The sequence below is a fragment of the Hydra vulgaris genome, chromosome 15, assembly GCF_038396675.1.
Source record: "Hydra vulgaris chromosome 15, alternate assembly HydraT2T_AEP".
In the NCBI taxonomy this organism is placed as follows: Eukaryota; Metazoa; Cnidaria; class Hydrozoa; order Anthoathecata; family Hydridae; genus Hydra; species Hydra vulgaris.
Window position 1 is genome coordinate 43,206,085 of NC_088934.1, and position 6,487 is coordinate 43,212,571.

The window sequence follows — 6,487 nt, forward strand, 5'->3', positions numbered from 1 at the left end:
TATATATATATATATATATATATATATATATATATATTTATATCTTAAGAAGAATAAGAATTTAGTTCCTAATTTGGTTTATTTTACCGTATAGTACATTTTTATCATAGAGTATATATTTTTTTTTAACATTTTGTTATAGGTGCCTCAAGAAGATCTAACGGTCTTGTCGCAGACCACTGGAAAATAACATTTAAGTAAGAAGTTCATGCCTCTTCCCTTCCAGATGAAGTAAAATATGCCCAGACTCATAATTAACCTATGATCTTTTGCTTCTAAAGCAAGCACTCTAACCAGCTGCTAATAATATATATAATCTGAGATGCCGATTGAATAGGAAATATGGTGCAATTTGTCATAAAAGGGCACAAACAAAAATTAACAATATCTACAAATCTACAAACAAAATATGCCATGATAGTTCAATTAACTTAAACTAAAAAGTATTAAATTTGATGATAAATTTTTTTCTAATTTCACGTCTTAAAAAATATAAGTTTCACGAATTTTATTTGTATACTAAAGCAACTGAATCTGTTGAAATTTGCATTTGCAAAACATATTTTACCAGTAAACTCTCTAATTCTATTGTTTGTTTAAAAGATTACTAAACCTATCGCAAAAATTGCCTAAAAAATTGGCGGATGAATCGCTATTTACAAAATGACATTAAATCTGATCAAGTTCAAATTACTCTAAAAGGTACATATATTGATATTATCTCATCTTGTGATCTTAGTGTTGATGGTTATCTTTCTTTAATTCGTAAAGAATCCAACAGTCACATGCTTGACCTGGGCATTTACAATAGTAAGAATTCACCCATTTGTTGTGAAACTAGGTTTGAATCCACAGACTATTCTTTGATGTGCTTCCGATTAGCACCATTTTACTTTATTGCCTTTCTCTTTGTTCTATATCGCTCTCCTTCATCTCAAGACTGCACTGTTTTTGATGTTATTTCTGATCATATTGACCAAGCCCTCTCTCTTTATCCATCAGCTAATATAGTTGTTGTCGGTGACTTTAATGCTCACCACTCTGAATGGCTTGGCTCTATTGTCACTGATTCTGCAGGCATTAAAGCCCACAACTTTTGTCTTTCTGAATCCCTAACTCAAATAGTCAATTTTCCAACTCGCTTTCCAGACAATCCGAATCATTTACCTTCTCTACTCGACTTATGTCTTGATTCTGATCCTAGTCAGTGCTCAGTTTCTCCACATTCACCCTTAGGTGCTTCTGATCACAGTTTGATCTCTCTAAAACGAATATCTCATTCTTCTTCATCACCGGAATCCCCCTATTATCGAACCTCTTACAACTACAGTAAAGCTGACTGGGATTCTTTCCGTAATTTTCTTCGTGATTGCCCTTGGGTAGAAATCTTTTGTCTTCCTGTCGACAAATGTGCTTCTACATAACTTCGTGGATTCAGGCTGGCATGGAACCTTTTGTTCCCTCTCGACAATTCCAGGTCAAGCCTCACTCTCCTTCTTGGTTTTCCTCACATCGTGCTGCTGCGATTGCCAATCGAGACCGTTACTTCCATATTTATCAGCAAAACAATTCTCCAGAAAAAAGACGTCTATTTATAACTGCCAGAAACAATTGTAAAAAGGTTTTGTCTAACGCCAAAACTCGCTATTCTCAGGTCATGAAATCTCGTATCTCATCTCAAAAATTAGGCTCTCGTGACTTCTGGAGAATATTTAATAATATCAATAATAATGGAAAATCTTTAATTCCACCTCTCTTGTATGGTTCAGACTTTGTCACTTCTATAGACAAAGCTGAATTGTTTGCTAAAAACTTTTCATCAATAGCATCTCTTGATTCCACTAGTTGCGTTCTACCTGATTTTGCCAACAAATAGGTTGATTCATTGCTTGACATTCATATCACTCCAGCTTCTGTAGCAAAAAAGATTTCCTGTGTAGATACTTCTAAAGCTTGTGGCCAGGACAACATACCTGTTATTATCTTGCAGAAGTGTTCTCCGGAGCTATCGTCTATACTCTCAAAACTGTTCAACAAGTGCTTATCAGAGTCTTGTTTTCCAGCCTGCTTGAAAGCGGCATCTGTTATCCCCATCTTCAAAAATTCTGGAGAGCGATCTGATTCAACTAACTACCGTCCTATTAGTCTTCTTCCTATCATAAGCAAGGTTTTTGAATCTTTAATTAACAAACACTTAATTTCTCATCTTGAATCTAATAACTTTCTGACCATCAATATGGATTTCGATCTTCTCGTTCTATAGCTGATTTGCTAACAGTAATAACCGATAGGTTTTATCGTGAATTAGATAAAGGTGGAGAGGTTAAGGCCACCGCTCTTGACATTTCAAAAGCTTTTGATAAAGTTTGGCATGCTGGTCTTTTCCATAAGGTTTCTTCTTATGGTGTATCCCGCAACATCTTTAAGATTATTGAATCCTTCCTTTCCAATCGTAGTATAAAAGTTGTCACTCTTCTTCTTATTCTGTAACTGCAGGGGTTTCTCAAGGTTCTATACTTGGCCTTATACTCTTTTTAATTTACATTAACGATCTTCCAGATATTTTCACATCTAAGGTGGCATTGTTTGCTGATGATACTACCATTTATTCTTGTCGTGATAAGAAACCAACACCCTCTGATTGCTTGGAGGGGGCATTTGAGCTTGAAAAGGATCTCACTTCTGCTACAGCATGGGGCTCACAGTGACTGGTGAACTTTAATTCAGATAAAAATCAATTTTTTTCAGACAATCGTTATCGCAATAATTTAGATCTTCCTATATTTGTGAACGGTGATGTACTCGATAAGTCATCCACTCTTCATCTTCTAGGGTTAACTCTTACTTCCATTCTTTCTTGGAAAACATATATCAAATCAGTTGCAAAATTAGCATCTGCTAAGTTTGCATCTCTTTATCGAGCTCGTCACTTTCTTACTTTGGATTCTGTTCTCTATCTCTATAAATCTCAAATCCGGCCTTGTATGGAATACTGTTGCCATATCTGGGGCGGTTCTTCTAATGATGCTCTTTCTCTTTTAGACAAGGTGCAAAAACGCATTGTAAACATTGTTGGACCTGCTCTTGCAGCCATCTCCAACCATTATCACATCGTCGTAATGTTGCTTTTCTTTCTCTTTTCTACAAATACTATAATTGGCACTGCTCCATAGAGCTAGCGTCTCTTGTGCCATCTAATAAAATTCATTCTCGTGTTACTCGTCATTCAATTAAGTGTCATCCTTTTTTTGTAACTGCTTCTAAGTGCTCCAAAAGCCCTTATTTGTCTAGTTTTTTTTCCTCGAACATCAGCTCTTTGGAATTCGCTTCCTTCATCTTGCTTTCCTGATTCATTCATATTTACGCCAATATAAATGATATTTATAAATCACGATTTTGTAAAAATGGGGCTCATTGATAAGACAGAATTATGTCTTCTTCTTGTTCCAGCCATTACTTTTTTTGTTGTATGTATATGAAAATTGCACTTATTGTAGAAGGCGAAACAAGCATATTAAAACAAAAAAATTAAAAAAAAAAGAAAAAAGAAATTAAAAATTGCTTACAAATGCGTTCCGATCATAATCGCATGCCGTAACTGCATGTTTTCCGGCGTTAACTCAATGCTAACTTTTTCATATAACTTTTGACCTTGTTGGTTTGATAAGAAAAGTTTTATTAATAAAAAATACCTTTTCTTTTCACCATTCGCCAGGGTTTAGAATTCGTTCGATGTCCATATAATTTAGCAAATTAATTATGATTGTTCTAAGTTTATCCTTTACATTTTTTTTTTTTTTTTTTTGATAAAACGCCTAAAGTAATTATGATACGTCTTTTCTATCGGTGTGCTTTTTCATTTGTTATGTGCTTTTTTAACTTTCAATCATATGTAACTTTTTTTTAAACTATTTTTTTTTTACTTGTTCCCATGCTTTTTTAGTTATTTTCTTTAATTTTCTTGTTGTTTTTTTAATTTCACTATCAATCCTAATACATTTTCTTTTTTTCTTATTTTCAGGTTTTATGAATTTCTTTTAGAACATCACTTTACTTTTCAATGCCCTATCTATTTTCCAGCTTTCTTGAATTACTTTTAGAACATCACTTTACTTGTTTTTTAATGTATTATCTAATTTAAGATTGTAATTTCTGTATTTAACAATGTTTAGTTTTTAAAACTGCATTAACTCAATATTTTTATTTTTTTCAATGTAAAAAGAAACTTGTCATTAATTGTTATTGCCTCAACATAAATCAGCTAAAACAGAGTTGCAAACGATATTTACATAAACTCGTTTATTTTTATATTGGTTCTCTACAGTGTCTGTTTCCATATTTGCATTATTACATCCTGAAATAGATGCTTATCATTATGTTAAGTAATTGTACTTTATTGCCCTCACTATAAAATAATTCTTTTTTTTTCAACAAGATAATTTTCGATTTTGGCCAGACCTTTTTTTTTTCCACAGTGCTTCGAATTAGGTACATCTCGTGCGAATTTCAACTTTCTAACAACACTTGCATTATGTTTGATCCTAGGACGGCAGTGTGAATTTTATTGAGATCAAACCTTAATTGCTAATTCGTAAGTCTTTGCTTCAGTTTTCAGGTTTTAAAGGGCTGTAGAAATCTTTATTGTTAGTTTAAATAGGTGCAATCATTAGTAATGTTGCACTATGTACAGAATGTTGCACTATGTACAGTGCAGTTAATATCAGAGTATTTTAGTTTACTACTACACCTTATATTAAAGGTGATTAAATGCAAAAAAAAAGCTGTTGAATAAATTACAACAGCTTTTTTTTTGCTAATAAATCAAAAATTATGAAATTTTATAATTTAATAGTGTGTAAGTATGTACACATATTTAACATTGTATGTATATTAATAAAAAACTCTAAATGCTAATTATTGAATACTGTTTGTTGTTAAGTTCAAGGAATGTATATAATTTAAAATGATTAAAAATGATGACAATGCCATTTTAAAATTATGCAGCTAATTGGAAATACACAGTTTACACACTTATATTAAAAGCCATTAAACCTTGCATTCAATATACAGTTTCATATAATGTTAAAAAGAAAAAATAATTTAATTAAAAACTTCATAGATGTAATTCATGTTTTGTCTTTCGTCTGTTAATTCTATAAAAATAAAAAAGCATGCTAGAGAACTTGGGTAATGTTTCTGATGTTAAATAACGTTTAAATAATTTTTAACAAAAAGTTTATGGTCGCATAAAAAGCATTATTGACTATATATAAGAAACCAAAAAACTATCAGGTGTAATAAATATATACAATTTATATCTGGAATGATAAGCTATAAAATTATTAATACAAAGGTTTACTTATTAGCATTATGTTAGAAATAAATCATTAATAAAAACAATAAATCTAGTGGTTCCAATGCTTGCGCCGCGAGCACCAGCTATATAAGCAATAAAAATAGTAATAAGGGTGAGCCCAGCCAACATTGACATAGGGGTACCGTATGGTTTTTGTCTAAACTTACGGGAACGGGATATATAGCATATATTTTATGGCGCGATGGGAGAGGCGGGTAAAGATATTTTTTCTTATTACAATATGTGAGAAGTTTAATGTTGGATGACTTTTAAAATTAAAAGAAAATGAAAAACTTTTTTTTCCTGAAAAGTTTAAAGTAGTAGCTAGTCAGAAAACAAAACATTAATAGTAACAGCTAGCCAATTAAGAAAGCATTTTACCTTATTTAAAAAATGACAGGTTAAACAAAAGAGAGAGATTTTTTAGATATTTTTACAAATTTCGAACCAGTTGAAATTGAGCTAAAATGTTTTTAAACAAAAGATATTTTATAAGTCGTCGCAGACGTTAAAGTTTTCCGCTCAAAATTAGATTTTGAACATGTTTATTTAAACATGTTTTATTTAAGCATGTTTTATTTACAATTATTTTATTTAATCACAAATATTTGTTATTTTTATAACTCAAGTTAAACACTTTTAGGTTTTTAAAATGTTAGATGCTGTGTTTATTTATAAAACATAACATACTCACAGAAAAAACTCTAACAACTCCGCCACGGAGTAGCCGTGGCGCAGTGCACAGTGGGCCAAAATTCACTTTTACTGGACAAAATTCATAACTAATTTAATATTAGGGCTATATTGACTAAAATAAGGATGAGTGATAATATGATGTCTGCGCTACTTATGAAGGTATTTTTTTTTAATTCGTTGCTATGGATACTGAATTTCAGATAGCAAAAATCTAGTTTTGGTATTTGAAATATTTTTACGAGTGCGATGTTTACCAAATTTTACATAAGTACCAATATGAGGTCGCGCTTTTTAAAAAAGTGAATATATTTTTTATTTAGTTGCTATGGATACCTAATTTTGCTTAGCAGCAACTAACTTTTATTAGTTGCATATGTTTTATTTGTGCTATGTACACTATTTACATACACATTTTACATACATATTTACATATAT